Here is an 18011-nt window from a genome sequence, read left to right on the forward strand (position 1 = left end):
ATTTGGATAAGCACCTCCTAATGGGATTAGGAGCTGATCTTTTATGTCAACAAAAAAGAAGGAGGGGGCGGCAGCCTTGAGAGAGAGAACAAGAAACACATCAGATTCTCTTTAGTGCTGAAATCAAGAAGAGAGAATTCTGTAACCTGCGAATACTCTCTTGCCGCCTCTCTGCTCTTGTCGCCCTGTTTGCCAGTTCGATCTTCAGCTGTTGGAGAAGTCAAGATTGGATCTTGACATCAGTTCTTTGAGAAATGATTGAAAAGGAAGCTGTGCTCACGTTCCATTCTACTGTTTCTTGCGAAGGACAGAGTTCTTGGGGAAGAACACTACTGATTCTGCTCCATCCTGCACTGCGCCATCTTCAGTGGGAGCAGTCTTTGGATCCTTCCTTGGGCGTGAACACCTTCATTGGGAGAAATTACTTCTCCATATCAGGTATTATTCTCTCCCATTCCTTTTGGTTCAGATCTGGTTCAGTTTAAGGTTCAAGATTTATCCTTGAAAATATGATTTTCTAAATAGGGAATGTGATTTCCAGTTGAAGGGAGAAGAAAATTTTTGAAATTCGCCCCTTATTCCGCAATCTTTGGGCATCCATGTGATGGATCTCTCATCCCTTCAGTGGTATCAGAGCCATGGTTCAAATCTTGAACCATTCTGTTTCAGATCTGAACCTGTGCAATTAGGGAGAAGACGTTCTACCCAATTTGCATAGATTTGGTTTTTGGGAAATTTGTTCCCAAAACAAATGGACAAATAATCTGAAATTAATTTTAAATAAATATGATTATTATTTAGAATTGTTCTTTATAATTTTCTTTATTTATGGGTTGTTCGAACAAGAGGAGATTGAATTCTTGGTTTGCGCAGGGAACCTGCGATTTTGCAGTTCTTGAATTATTTTGGGTCTGTAAATAATTTGTTTTTATTTTCTAGACTCAATGTATAGGTATTCGATCTGATGTAATTATTAATAGAAATAGGATTTCTATTTATTTTTATTTTGGATTGAAGATGGCGGCGCAGAGAAGGAGATTTTGCAGATAAGAGAAATGCTATCTGCGATTTGCAGTTTGTGAAACTGCATTCTGTGATCTAACCTCTGTTTTGCAGGAAGGATTGTGCGAACAGCCCTGATTGACTGATTCTTGTTTTTTCTTTTATCAGTATTTAATTTTAGATTATTTTCTTGAATTAAGGATTTAATTAAAAATCAAACCCTAGACCCATTCGAACCAAGATTGGTTCAAAACTGTTTGGACCAATTCTAGGGTTTAATCAAGGCTGAAAGTCAGCCCTAATTTCCCACTAATGGGCCTAAGGATTGATATTTAATTAAATGGTTAATTCGGCCCAGCCTATAAAGGCCCAGTTTTAAATAGTTAAAACTGCAAAAGCCCATTTTAAAGGATAAAGCTATATGGGCCGAACTGGGTAACCCTAATTCAGCCCATATACCTAGATAATATTAATGGTTAATATTATGGAATTTTAACGGGCTTCCAATGGGTCCAATGGGCCTTACAGATAATTAATTGATTGGATCAATTTATCCCTGCATGTGATGTATGGATGTGTGATGTGCTACGTACATGGGCCATAAGTACTTGGCCCATGCTCATTCGACAGTGGCTCTTGCACACACCATGGCTGAATGCACATCATTGCCATGGTGTCCCTTTTTGTCATTGGATGACTTCCCTCAGTGGTGGGCTCCACACCTCATCAAGAGGTTGCGTGCGGAACCCTAGTCGATTCAAGGCCCATCGAAATCTAGCTTTATGAAAGTCAGTGGGAGCCACTTTGGTTTGACCTAAATCAAACTAGGGCGTAATTTTGTTCCCTCCAGCTAATATGAGTGCATGTGATAGGGAGATTCATATGATGAACTCTCTAAAGGCCTTCCATCATTAGCATGAGGATGGGTCCTTCAGTAATGAGGAAACGCACCAGAAAATGGGCTATCCATTTGCTGTTGGGCTTGTCTGAGTGTTTCATAAGATGATAGGGGCATCATAGACCGATGTGGGAGGGGTTTCACCAGAAAATGGGAACTCTCTCACGGTACCTTGGCGTTCACGAATATGATGGGTAAGCACTCACTGGACAGAAAGGTTTACCTGAAAATGGCTCTGAACCTTGTCTGACAGAGGCCAAAGGGAAAACTCATATGATGAGTGGATGTGATCCTTCACAGAAAGGTGGTGGGTTATGCAGCTGAAATAGTTGGCTCCATGCACCCTATGTGATTTCCCACATTTCCAGAGACAACCCGTAGTCTCCATCACTGAGAAAGGAGGGAAATCTCAGAGACGAATAAGTGGAAATGGATCATAGATTAAAATCCATATCTATGAAATGAACATGAATCAAATTAGGTTGTGGACTATCATAGATTAAAATCCATATCTATGAAATGAACATGAATCAAATTAGGTTGTGGACTAATGTTTGCTCTTTTATCAGAAAATGGAAAATGGATCTTTTGCAAAACTGCTTGATGACAACAAGTTGAAGGGCCCAAACTATGCTGACTGGTACAGGAACCTTATGCTGGTCCTAGCTTCTGAAAAGCTGGACAAAGTGGCAAAGAATCCTGCCCTGGAGCGTCCGGGTGATAGGGCTTCTGAGGCCCGAAGGAGAGACTATCAAGAATGGGAGGAGAAAAACTCCCTTGCCCGGTGTTACATCATTGCCTCCTTAGACAACCCGATACAGAGGCAGTTCGATCAGATCGAACTTGCCAAAGACATATTGGACAGTCTCAGGACAATGTATTAAGAGCAGAATCGTTCTACTCGACAAAAGGTCTTGAAATAGTTCATGACCGCACAAATGTCCAAGGGTCAACAAGTTCACGACCATTGTCTTCGGATGATGGGATACATCAATGAACTGGAGGCTCTTGGATCCGGGCTGGACCTTGCAACCCAGATAGATGCTATCCTTAACTCTTTGACTCCTTCCTTTAATCCGTTCATCATGAACTATAACATGAACAAGCTGAATGTCAGCTTACAAGAGCTCAGCAATATGTTGCAAAGAGCTGAAGAACTAATTAGAAAGGATGAGCCTGTAGCCATGCTTGTTGAAGCTGGCAAGACAGGCAAGAGAAAGAGGAAGGCAAAGAAGCCTCAGAAGAAAGCAACTAAGAGCAAGAAGCAGAAGAAAAACAAAGCATCGGATGCCTGTCACTTCTGCAAGAAGATCGGCCACTGGAAAAGGAACTGTCCTGCCTACCTAGAATCCAAGAAAGGTAACTTCGAAAATGGAACAAGATACGGACAATTTAAGATAACTTACATTCAAACGAACCTATCCTGATAGAAATGAATCAAACCCAACATAGATAAACCCATTTCGTAGACATCGAATATAGCTAAGGTAAATGAAGACCACTTTTAAAATCCTGGGAAACAAAAACTTGCCAACCCTACGTGAAACCAACTACACATTATTCAATACTAACCAAGCCCAGGCAAACCAACCAACCATCAGTCAATTCTATATGAAGAAAAAAAATTATTAGAACAATAAAATGCCTTTACTAACTGAAACGAACCAAGGATAAGCTAGGAAATCAACTCTGCACCTTTTAAAAATATAACCAGACCTATGCAAGGCAAAATTAAATGAATAAACCTAGAACAACCCAAACAATCCCGTCTAAAAAATCTAAAACATTTCAAAGAAAAAACATGAAATAATCAATTTAACCTAAAAGAATAGAGATTTTTACAACTCTAACCTCGTTATTATAACTTAAACAAACCAAAATAACTTATACCATTGGCTAGATAATCTAATTATTGTAAGTTAAACAAACCCAACATAATTAGAGAAGATGGGGAAATCAAGTCAAGTCCATCAAAAAGTTAAACCTGACTTGCTCAAGTCAAAACAAAGACTATAAATGTGGATCAATCCAAATAAACCCGTTTAAGGAATGAGAAAAAAACACGACGTGAACACTTGACATAATCACATCAACCAACAAGAGAACCAAGCATGTTAAAACGCTAGAGTAATTGTTTTAACATAGATGAACCCAACAAATCTTGAGAAGCTAAATCTACTCACTCAGAATTATAAGTGCCAAAACATAACCTATAGGAATAGATTCAAGGTACTCTCCACAGGTTTAATAGACGTGTTTGTGCCAAACAAACTTTCCCAAAACGAAAAAAGTAGTTTTCATTTTTTGAAGTATTTATTATTCTTATCACTTACAATTACTCACTCAGAAGAATCTTCAAAAACCCAAAGGGATAATATAGTATTGGTTTTGAAAATTATAAACCATTAAGACTCACAACTTCTTAAAAAAATTCTCACAACAGAATTCATTAAAAAGGAGCACTAACCAAACCCAGCATGGCCAACCCGAATACGAACCAAGACTACCATGCAAGGTTGTCCAATCTATCATTCAGAAATCGATATAACAGAAGCCTAGGAAGAAGTAATTCACTTTATTTAACAAAATCCAACCAAATCTATCAAGACATTGACAGAAGGAAGCCATCAAATCAAAATGTAGCTGAAATCAATCCAAACAATCCAAGACTATCCAAACTGACCTGACCTAAAGCTAAATTAAATCAACAAAACTGGAACAAGATGCAGACAATTTTAGATAACTCACATTCAAATGAAACTATCCTGAAAGAAATGAATCATAGTCAACATAGATAAACCCATTTGGTAGACATCAAATATAGCTAAGGTAAATCAAGCCCATTTTTAAAATCCCGAGAAATAGACTCTTGCCAACCCTAGGTAGAAGCAACTACACATTATGCAATACTAACCAAGCCCTAGCCATCCAACCAACCATCAGTCAAATCTATACAAAGTATTAAAACATATTAGAACAATAAACTCCCTTTACTAACTGAAACGAACTAAGGATAATCTACGTAATCAACTCCGCACCTTTAAAAAATATAACCAAACCTATGCAAGGAAAAATTAAATGAATAAAACAAGATCAAGCCAATCAATCCCGTCTAAATAATCTAAAACATTTTGAAGAAAAAACATGACATAATCAATTTAACCTATAAGAACAGAGATTTCTACAACTCTAACCTCGCTAATCTAACTTAAGCAAACCAACATAACTTATACAACTGGCTAGATAATCTAATTATTCTAAGTTAAATAAACCAAACATAATTAGAGAAGTTAGGAAATCAAGTCAAGTCCATCAAAAAGATAAACCTGAACTGCTCAAATCAAAACAATGACAACAAACGTTGATCAATCCAAACAAACCCATTTAAAGAACAAGAAAAAAAACACGATGTGAAATCTTGACATAATCACATCAACCAACAAGAGACCAAGCATATTAAAAGGTTAAAGTCACTGTTTTAACTTTGATGAACCCAACAAATCTAGAGAAGCTAAATCTACTCACTGCGAATTATAAGTGCCAAAACAGAACCTATAGGGACAGATTCAAGGTACTCTCCACAGGTGGAATACACGTGTTTGTGCCAAACAAACTCACTAGACTTCCAAAAACGAAAAAAGAAGTTTTTGTTTTTCGAAGCGTTTATTATTCTTATCACTTAAAACACTCAGTCAAAAAAGTCTTCAAAAACCCAAAGGGATAATACATTATTGGTTTTGAAAATTATAAACAGTTATGACTCAACTTCTTTAAAAAATTCACACAATAGAATCGGTTACAACGGAGCACAAACCAAATCCAGCATGGCCAACCCAAATTCGAACCAAGACTACCATGCAAGGTTGTCCGAATCCGTCATTCCATAACCGATATAACAGAAGCCTAGGAAGATATAATCCACTTTATTTAACAAAATCTAACCAAATCTATCAAGACATTGACAAAAGGAAGCCATCAAATCAAAAAGTAGCTGAAATCAATCCATACAATCCAACACTATCCAAACTGACCTGACCTAAAGCTAAGTTAAAGTCAACAAAATTGGAACAAGATGCAGACAATTTTAGATAACTCACATTCAAACGAGACTATCCTGAAAGAAATGAATCAAACTCAACATAGATAAAACCATTTGGTAGAGATCAAATTTAGCTAAGGTAAATCAAGCCAGTTTTTAAAATCCCAGGAAACAGAGTCTTGCCATCCCTAGGTAGAAGCAACTACATATTATCCAATACTAACCAAGTACTGGCCAACTAACCAACCATCAGTCAATTCTATACACACTAACAAAACTTATTACAACAATAAACTCCCTTTACTAACTGAAATGAACCCAGCATACCCAGATAAGCAAGGAAATCAACTCAACACTTTTAAAAAATATAAACAAACCTACGCAAAGCAAAATTAAATGAATAAACCTAGATCAACCCAAACAATCCCGTCTAAATAATCTAAAACACTTTGAAGAAAATACATGACATAATCAATTTAACCTATAAGAATAGAGATTTCTATAACTCTAACCTCGTTAATCTAACTTAAACAAACCAACATAACTTACACAACTGGCTGGATAATCTAATTATTCTAAGTTAAACAAACCTAACCTAATTAGAGAAGCTGGAAAATCAACTCAAGTCCATCAAAAAGTTAAACTTGACTTGCTCAAATTAAAACAATGACAACAAACGGGGATCAATCCAAACAAAACCGTTTAAAGAATGAGAAAAAAGCACGACGTGAAAACTTAACATAATAACAATCAACAAGAGAACCAAGTGTATTTAAACTCCAATGTCACTGTTTTAACTTCGATGAACCCAAGAAATTTTGAGAAGCTAAATCTACTCACTACAAATTATAAGTGCCAAAACAGAACCTATAGGAACTTATTCAATGTACTCTCCACAAATCGAATAGACGTCTTTGGGCAAAACAAACTCACTAAACTTCTAAAAACCAAAAAAAATGAAGTTTTCATTTTTTGAATTGTTTATTATTCTTATAACTTACGATTACTTAGTCAGAGAAGTCTTCAAAAACCCTAAGAGATAATACGTTATTGGTTTTGAAAATTATAAACAATTATGACTCTCAACATCTTAAAAAAATTCTAACAACAGAACCCATTACAGCGGTGCACAAACCAAACCCAGCATGGCCAACCAAAATTCGAACCAACACAACCATGCAAAGTTGTCCGAATCTATCATTCAATAACTGATATAACAGAAGCATGGGAAGAAATAGTCCACTTTATTTAACAAAATCCAACCAAATCTATCAAGACATTTTCAATAGGAAGCCACCAAACCAAAACATAGCTGAAATCAATCCATACAATCTAAGACTAACCATACCGACCTGACCTAAGGCTAAATTAAAATCAATAAAAATGGAACAATATAAGGACAATTTTAGATAACTCACATTTAAACGATCCTATACTGATAGAAATGAATCCAACCCAACATAGATAAAACCATTTGGTAGACATCGAATATCACTAAGGTAAATCAAGCCCATTTTTAAAATCTTGGGAAACAAACTCTTGCTAACCCAAGGTAGAACCAACTACACATTATTCAATACTAACCAAGCCCTGGCCAACCAACCAACAAACAGTCAAATATATACAAAGTAATAAAACTTATTAGAACAATAAACTCCCTTTACTAACTGAAGTGAACCAAGGTTAAGCTAGGAAATCAACTCCGCACCTTTAAAAAATATAAACAGACCTGCGCAATGCAAAATTAAACGAATAAACCTAGATCAACCCAAACAATCCCATCAAAAAAATCTAAAACATTTTGAAGAAAAAACATGACATAATATATTTAACCTATAAGAACAGAGATTTTTACAACTCAAACCTCGCTATTCTAACTTAAACAAACCAATATAACTTATACCATTGGCTAGATATTCTAATTATTGTAAGTTATACAAACCCAACATAGTTAGAGAAGCTAGGAAATCAACTCAAGTCCATCAAAAACTTAAACCTGACCTGCTCAATTCAAAACAAAGATAATAAACGTGGATCAATCCAAACAAACCCGTTTAAGGAATGGGAAAAAAACACGACGTGAAAACATGACATAATCACATCAACCAACAAGAGAACCAAGCATATTAAAATGCTAAAGTAACTGTTTTAACTTAGATGAACCCAACAAATCTAGAGAAGCTAAATCTTCTCCCTTGGAATTATATGTGTCAAAACAGAACGTACAGGAACAAATTCAAGGTACTCTCCACAGGTTGAATAGACGTGTTGGTGCCAAACAAACTCACTAGAGTTCCAAAAATGAAAAAGAAGTTTTCATTTTTCAAAACAAAGTTGAAATCAATCCAAACAATCCAAAACTATCCAAACCGACTTAACCTAAAGCTAAATTAAAGTAAAAAAAATGAAACAAGATACAAACAATTTTAGATAACTCACTTTCAAACGAAACTTTCCTAAAAGAAATGAATCAAATTCAACATAGATAAAACCATTTGGTAGACGTGGAATATAGCTAAGGTAAATCAAGCCCATTTTTAAAATCCCGGGAAACAGACTCTTGCCAAACCATAGGTAGAACCAACTACACATTATCCAATACTAACCAAGCACTGGCCAACCAACCAACCATCAGTCAAATCTATACACACTAACAAAATTTATTAGAGCAATAAACTCCCTTTACTAACTAAAACGAACCCAGCATACCCAGATAAGCAAGGAAATCAACTCAACACCTTTAAAAAATATAAACAGACCTACGCAAAGCAAATATAAATGAATAAACCTAGATCAACCCAAAAACTCCCGTCTAAAAAATCTAAAACATTTCGAAGAAAAAACAAGATATAATCACTTTAACCTATAAGAACAGAGGTTTCTACAACTCTAACCATGCTAATCTAACTTAAACAAACCAACATAACTTATACAACTGGCTGGATAATCTAATTATTCTAAGTTAAACAAACTTAACAAAATTAGAGAAGTTGGAAATCAACTCATGTCCATCAAAAAGTTAAACCTGACCTGCTCAAATCAAAACAAAGACAATAAACATGGATCAATCTAAACAAACCCGTTTAAAGCACAAGAAAAAAGCACGACGTGAAATCTTGACATAATCACATCAACTAACAAGATAACCAATCATATTAAAACGCTAGAGTAATTGTTTTAACTTAGATGAACCCAACAAATCTAGAGAAGCTAATTCTACTCACTACAAATTATAAGTGCCGAAATAGAACGTATAGGAACAGATTCAAGGTACTCTCCACAAGTTGAATAGACGTCTTTGTGCCAAACAAACTCACTAGACTTCTAAAAACCAAGAAAATAAAGTTTTTGTTTTTCGAAGCGTTTATTATTCTTATAACGTATGATTACTCAATCAGAAGAATCTTCAAAACCCTAAGAGATAATACGTTTTTGGTTTTGAAAATTATAAACCATTATGACTCTCAACATCTTAAAAAAAATCTCACAACAGAATACGTTACAACGAATCACAAACCAAACCCAGCACGGCAAACCAAAAATTGAACCAACACAACCATGCAAGGTTGTCCGAATTTGTCATTCAGTAACCAATATAACAGAAGATTGGGAAGAAGTAATCTACTTTATTTAACAAAATCCAACCAAATCTATGAAGACATTTTCAAAAGGAAGCTGTCAAACAAAAATGTAGCTGAAATCAATCCAAACAATCCAAGACTATCCAAACCGACCTGACCTAAGGCTAAATTAAAATCAACAAAAACGGAACAAGATGTAGGCAATTTTAGATAACTCACATTCAAATGAACCTATCATGATAGAAATGAATCAAACCCAACATAGATAAAACCATTTAGTAGACATCGAATATAGCTAAGGTAAATGAAGCCCATTTTTAAAATCCTGAGAAACAGACTCTTGCCAACCCAAGGTAGAACCAACTACACATTATTCAATACTAACCAAGCCCTTGCCAACCAACCAACCATCAGTCAAATCTATAGTCACTAACAAAACTTATTAGAACAATAAACTCCCTTTACTAACTGAAACGAATGAAGGATATGCTAGGAAATCAGTCTGCACCTTTAAAAAATATAACCAAACCTATGCAAGGAAAAATTAAACAAATAAACCTAGATCTACCGAAACTTGACATAATCACATCAATAAACAAGAGAATCAAGCGTATTAAAATGCTAAAGTAATTGTTTTAACTTAGATGAACCCAACAAATCTAGAGAAGCTAAATCTTCTCCCTTGGAATTATAAGTGACAAAGCAGAAACTATAGGAACAAATTCAAGGTACTCTCCATAGGTTGAATAGACATTTTTGTGCCAAACAAACTCACTAGACTTCCAAAAATGAAAAAAAAAAGTTTTCATTTTTCAAAGCGTTTATTATTCTTATCACTTAAAATTACTCAATCAGAAGAGTCTTCGAAAACCATAAGGGATAATACGTTATTGGTTTTGAAAATTATAAACCATTATGACTCTCAACTTCTCAAAAAAATTCCCACAACAGAATCCGTTACAACAGAGCACAAACCAAACTCAGCATGGCCAACCCAAATCCAAACCAAGACTACCATGCAAGGTTGTCTGAATCTATCATTCAGTAACCGATATAACAGAAGCCTAGGAGAAAGTAATCTACTTTATTTAACAAAATCTAACAAAATCTATCAAGACATTGACAGAAGGAAGCCATCATATCAAAACGTAGCTGAAATCAATCCAACAACCCAAGACTATCCAAACCGACCTGACCTAAAACTAAATTAAAGTCAACAAAACTGGAACCAGATGAAGACAATTTTAGATAACTCACATTTAGATGAAACTTTCCTGAAAAAAAATGAATCAAATTCAACATAGATAAAACAATTTGGTAGACATCGAATATAGCTAAGGTAAATCAATCCCGTTTTTAATATCCCAGGAAATAGAGTCTTGTCGTCCATAGGTAGAACCAACTATACTTTATCCGATACTAACCAAGCACTGGCCAACCAACCAACAATCAGTCAAATCTCTATACACACTAACAAAACTTATTAGAACAATAAACTCCCTTTTCTAACTGAAATGAACCCAGCATATCCAGATAAGCTAGGAAATCAACTCAACACCTTTAAAAAATATAAACAGACCTACGCAAAGCAAAATTAAATGAATAAACCTAAATCAACCCAAACAATCCCGTCTAAATAATCTAAACCATTTTAAAGAAAAAACATGACATAATCAATTTAACCTATAAGAACAGAGATTTCTACAATTCTAACCTTGCTAATCTAACTTAAACAAACCCACATACCTTATACAACTGTTTGGATAATCTAATTATTCTAAGTTAAACAAACCAAACATAATTAGAGAAGTTGGAAAATCAACTCAAGTCCATCAAAAAGTTAAACCAGACATGCTCAAATCAAAACAAAGACAATAAACGTGGATCAATCAAAACAAACTGGTTTAAAGAACGAGAAAAAAGAATGACGTGAAAACTTGACATAATCACAACAACCAACAAGAGAACCATGCGTATTAAAACGCTAAAGTCATTGTTTTAACTTAGATGAACCCAACAAATCTAGAGATGCTAAATCTACTCACTACAAATTATAAGTGCCAAAACAAAAACTATATAAACAGATTCAAGGTACTCTCCCCAAGTCGAATAGACGTGTTTGGGCCAAACAAACTCACTAGACTTCTAAAAACCGAAAAAGAAGTTTTTGTTTTTCGAAATGTTTATTATTCTTATCACTTACAATTACTCAGTCAGAAGAGTCTTCAAAAACCCTAAGGGATAATACGTTATTGGTTTTGAAAATTATAAACAATTATTACTCACAACTTCTTAAAAAAATTCTTCCAACAGAATCCGTTGCAACGGAGCACAAACCAAACCTAGCATGGCCAACCCAAATTCGAATCAAGACTACAATGCAAGGTTGTCCGAATCTGTCATTCAGTAACCAATATTACAGAAGCCTATGAAGAAGTAATCCAGTTTAATTAACAAAATGCAACCAATTCTATCAAGACATTGACGGAAGGAAGCCATCAAATCAAAACATAGCTAAAATCAATCCAAACAATCCAAGACTATCCAAACTGATCTGACGTAAAGCTAAATTAATTCAACAAAACTGGAACAAGATGTAGACAATTTTAGATAACTCACATTCAAATGAAACTATCCTGAAAGAAATGAATCAAACTCAACATAGATAAAACCATTTGGTAGACATCAGATATAGCTAAGGTAAATCAACCCATTTTTTAAATCCCGGGATATAGACTCTTGCCAAACCTAGGTAGAACCAACTACACATTATGCAATACTAACAAAGCCCTGGCCAACCAACCAACCATTAGTCAATTCAATACAAATTAATAAAACTTATTAGAACAATAAACTGCCTTCACTAACTGAAATGAACCAAGGATAATCTAGGAAATCAACTCCGCACCTTTAGAAAATACAACCAGACCTACGCAAGGCAAAATTAAACAAATAAACCTAGATCAACCCAAAAATCCCGTCTAAAAAATCTAAAACATTTCGAAGAAAAAAACATGACATAATCAATTTAACCTATAAGAAGTGTGGGCTACCCCTTTGAAGGTGGTGGAGAAGGCCACGCATATGTAGGATTTGTTGGCCCTTTGCCAGTGCATCTAGGACTGAAAGGCATCCACATGATCATTCGAATCGAAGGATCCATCGTACTTGTCCAGTGGAGGGAGCTTGAAGTCTCTTGGCATGGGGACAGCAAGAAGTTCTGGAGATAGGGGGGATGGAACTGAGAGGAGAGGAGTAGCTTTTACTTCACCTGAGCTCACCTCCTCTTTACCTTTGAGCTCGGGCAAGACACAGGTAGCAGTTTGGCGAGCTTGCCGGCGTCTTCGCTGCTGCTTTGCCGAATTTGTGTTGGTGTTGCTTGCTTCAATGTTACCGAGCTCGATGGGCTCAGACTACTGGTGGTAGCTCTGGACTGAAGGGCCCAGCCTGGTGTCTGCGGCTAGGACCTCAAACGGACTTTCTTTGAGCGGGAGCTCAAACTGCTAGTGTTGGGGTGATATGGGCTTCACTGGCTGAGAGGCCCCCCGACCTTCCCATAGGCTGCAAGGCGGGGGTGACTAGCCTCTCCTTTCTGCCATGGGAAGAGGCTTGGCTCTTGGCGGGATCCTGGGCCTAGGAGGCCTCTCCCCGGTGAGGTCGTTCACTCTGGTGGGAGGGCTTGATTTGCTTCAAGGTCGGGTGTCTAGGAGGGAATGGTTGTTGGGCCTGAGGCAAGGAAGGGAGCTGCTGTTGATACTGGTACTGAGAGACCTGATGCAGCACTTGTTGCTAATAGAGTTGGAACTGCTGGAACTGCTGCATTTGAGCTTGCATGGCTCACATGCACTGCACTAAGTCTTCCAACTGATTCTGGTTAGTCACTGGGGGCACAACTGAAGGTTAAGCAAAGGCCGCTCCAACCGTGGAAGGGAATGGAGCGTTCACGGGTGCCAATGTGAGAGGCACGTTCAAAGTGGGAATCCCGTCCATAGAGAGGGGGATGGTGAACTGTCTGATACAGACAATGGGAAGCTGGGGTTGCTCTCCAAAAGTGTTCTGGTTGGCACCACACCCAGTGTTGCTAGAGGTGGCCGTGAATGCTAAGTTCTCAAAAGGAAAATGTAGAAACTTAGAGGAAGGCTTTTTTGAAGCGTTTCCCACAAACGACGCCAAATGATGTTGCGCAGTCCGAGCAATCCTAGCTGGCAGTTGACTGGCTCCTTGCTGGCGATGAGCAGTACCTGAGAAGAAGATGGTGAAGGATTCCTGGGGGACTTGCACGGTAGGACTACTCCGATGCTTAAGTTAGAATGTTAGAGAGAACAGTAAAGAATGCAAAGGAGGCTAAGAGTGTAGGTCGCGCTAGATCACTGAGTTAGCTCGAGAGAAAGTTCGAGTAAGTTTAAGATAAGATATCAGATATTCGAGAGATCCCTTTCCTTCAACTATGGGGCTCTTATATATGAGCGTTCTTGTCAAATCGGGCGTAACTACCACTAGACCTCTGTCGCAGCCGTTATCTGCTAGGGCTGCGCAGGTAACCATTCTAGTGTACTACCCAATTGGATGATTGACACATCCTGGAAGGACAAACACGCCACCACCTGTCAAGAGACATGGGCGTAGACTTGTCGGCCTAGCAGGGGCTGCGTCGTCAGTCAAGAGATGTGGCACAGTCTGACAAGTACGGTCTTGTCAGATAGAAGCTTCCAGAAAACATCACGTCATTCAGTAGCGAGCTGCCCCGTAGTGAGCTACCTTATCGTGAGCTACCCTGTCGTGAGCTACCTTGTAGCGAGCTCCTGAGGGTACTGTGAGGTGATTCCTCTTGAAGTGGCCCCTTAGGCAGTTTTTCTACCTAAGTGTTGGAGCGAGCTGATTTTCCCAGCTCACGAGATGGAAAAAACTTGTCTTGGAGTATTCCCTTTCAGTACATCGGGGGCCCTCGAGCTCGAGCTGTAGTGGGCTCCCCCTATAGCGAGCTATGACGTAGCGAGCTGTCCTACGGGACCATTCCTTAGTCGCGGTCAGGCTGTGAGGCTGAATTGTAACTTATGTTGAGTCATGTACACGTGTCACTATCTCAAGGGGTCGGGTCAAATCACCCTCCATCAGATTCTTTTGTCAGGATTTTTATACGAGGTTGAGAGTCATAATGCTTTATAATTTTCAAAACCAATAATGTATTATCCTTAGGGTTTTTGAAGATTTTTCTGACTGAGTAATTGTAAGTGAAAAGAATAATAAATGCTTCAAAAAATGAAAACTTCTTTTTTGGTTTTTAGAAGTATAGTGAAATTGTTTGGCACAAAGACATCTATGCGACTAGTGGAGAGTACCTTGAATCTGTTCCTATAGGTACTGTTTTGGCGCTTATAATTCCCACTTAGTAGATTTAGCTTCTCTAGATATGTTGGGTTAATCTAAGTTTAAACAGCGACTCTAGTGTTTTAATACACTTTGTTCTCTTGTTGGTTGATGTGATTATGTCAAGTTTTCACTTTGTGGCTTTTTCTCATTCTTTAAATGTGTTCGTTAGGATTGATCCACGTTTATTGTCTTTGTTTTGATTTGAGTAGGTCAGGTTTAACTTTTTGATGGACTTGAGTTGATTTCCCTAGTTTTCTAAATATGTCAAATTTTTTTAACTAAGAATAATGAGGTTATCCAATCAGTGGAATAAGTTATGTGGGTTTGTTTAAGTTTGATTAATGAGATTAGAGTTTTAAAGATCTCTGCTCTTAAAGTTAAATTGATTATTTAATTATTTTCTTTGAATTATTTTAGATTTTCTAGATGGGATAGTTTGGGTTGATCTAGGTTTATTTTTTTTATTTTCCTTTGCATCGGTCTAGTTATATTTTTTAAAGGAGTTGAGTTGATTTCCTAGTTTATCTGGGCATGCTGGGTTCGTTTCAGTTAGTAAAAGCATTTTATTGTTCTCATAGGTTTTGTAAATGAGAATAGATTTGATTGATGGTTGGTTGGTTGGATAGGGCTTGGTGAGTATTGGATAATGTGTAATTGGTTCTACCTAGGTTTGGCAAGACTAAATTTCCAGTTATTTTAAAAATTAGCTTAATCAACCTTATCTATATTCGATGTCTATCAAATGGTTTTATTTATGTCGAGTTGGATTCATTTGTATTAGGATAGGTTGGTTTGAAAGTGAGTTATTTAAAATTGTCTGAATGTTGTTTCGATTTTGTTGAATTTCATTTAGCTTTAGATTAGGTCAGTTTGGATAGTTTTGGATTGATTGGATTGATTTCAGCTACGTTTTGCTTTGATGGATTCCCTCTGGTAATGTCTTGATAGATTTGGTTGGATTTTGTTAAAAAAAGTGGATTACTTCATCTTACGCTTCTGTTATATCGGTTACAAAATGATTGATATGCCAACCTTGCAGGGTTTTGTTGCTTTGAATTTGGTTTGGCCACGTTGGGTTTGGTTTGTGCTCTGCTGTAATGGATTCTATTGTGAGGATTTTTATACGAGGTTGAGAGTCATAATGGTTTATAATTTTCAAAACCAATAACGTATTATCCTTATGGTTTTTGAAGACTTTTCTTACTGAGTAATTGTAAGTGATAAGAATATTAAACGCTTTGAAAAACGAAAACTTCTTTTTTGGTTTTTAGAAGTCTAGTGAGATTGTTTGGCACAAAGACATCTATGCGACTAGTGGAGAGTACATTGAATCTGTTCCTATAGGTTCTGTTTTGGCACTTATAATTCCTACAGTGTAGATTTTGCTTCTTCTAGATATGTTGGCTTAATCTAAGTTTAAACAGTGACTAGTGTTTTATTACTTTTTGTTCTCCTGTGGGTTGAAATGATTATGTCAAGTTTTCACATCATGGCTTTTTCTCATTCTTTAAACGGGTTCGTTTCGATTTATCCACGTTTATTGTCTTTGTTTTGATTTGAGCAGGTCAGGTTTAACTTTTTGATGGACTTGAGTTGATTTCCCTAGGTCTCTAAATATGTTGGGTTTGTTTAACTTAGAATAATGAGATTATCCAGTCAGTGGGATAAGTTATGTGGGTTTGTTTAAGTTTGATTAATGAGATTAGCGTTGTAAAAATCTCTGTTCTTATAAGTTAAATAGATTATTTCATTTTTTTCTTCAAAATATTTTAGATTTTCTAGACGGGATAGTTTGGGTTGATCTAAGTTTATTCCTTTTATTTTCCTTTGCGTCTGTCTAGTTATATTTTTTACAGGAGTTGAGTTGATTTCCTAGTTTATCTGGGCATGCTGGGTTCGTTTCAGTTAGTAAAGGCAGTTTATTGCTTTATAGGTTTTGTAAGTGGGAATAGATTTGACTAATGGTTGGTTGGTTGGATAGGGCTTGGTGAGTATTGGACAATGTGTAATTGGTTCTACCTAGGTTTGGCAAGACTAAATTTCTAGTTATTTTAAAAATGGGCTTAATCAACCTTAGCTATATTCGATGTCTACCAAATGGTTTTATTTATGTCAAGTTGGATTCATTTGTATTAGGATAGGTTGGTTTGAAAGTGTGTTATCTAGAATTGTCTGTATCTTGTTTCGATTTTGTTGAATTTCATTTAGCTTTAGATTAGGTCGTTTTGGATATTCTTGGAATGATTGGACTGATTTCAGCTACGTTTTGCTTTGATGGCTTCTCTCTAGCAATGTCTTGATAGATTTGGTTGGACTTTGTTAAAAAAAGTGAATTAATTCATCGTACGCTTCTGTTATATCAGTTACTAAATGACTGATTCGGCCAACCTTGCATGGTTTGGTTGGCTCGAATTTGGGTTGTTCACGCTGTGTTTGGTTTGTGCTTTGGTGTAATGGATTCTATTATGAGGATTTTTATACGAGGTTGAGAGTCATAATGGTTTATAATTTTCAAAACCAATAATGTATTATTCTTAGGGTTTTTGAAGATTTTTCTGACTAAGTAATTGTAAGTGATAAGAATATTAAATGCTTTGAACAACGAAAACTTTTGTTTTAGTTTTTAGAAGTCTAGTGAGATTGTTTGGCACTAGCATCCAATCAACCTGCAATTAAATCCATAACCTCCAACCATGCTAATAGAACACTAGACCCTCTATTCTAATTCAATCAAAACTAGCATGCCTATATATAAAATAGGAAATCAACTTAACTACTTTAAAAAATGAAGTTAGACATACTCAAAGCAAAATAAAACCAACAAACTCGAATCATTCCGAACAATCCTACCTATATAACCTAAAACAAATCAAAGCAAAAACAAGACATAATCACTTTAAATAACAAGAACCGAGCTTATTACTACTCTAAACTGACTAACTTAAACAATCCCAGCATATTTAGAGGTAGTAGAAAATGAACTCAACTCCTTTAGAAGATTAAAATATAGCTATTAAAATAAAAAATAAAAGCAAATAAACTAGGATCAATCCAAACAATTCCGTTAAACAAATGAAAGCAAAAACTCTATACAGTTCTTTCAACCAATTAAAAAGAAGCA

This window comes from Nelumbo lutea, chromosome 6 (assembly GCF_056320005.1).
Source record: "Nelumbo lutea isolate HS-2025 chromosome 6, American lotus-T2T, whole genome shotgun sequence".
Lineage (NCBI taxonomy): Eukaryota > Viridiplantae > Streptophyta > Magnoliopsida > Proteales > Nelumbonaceae > Nelumbo > Nelumbo lutea.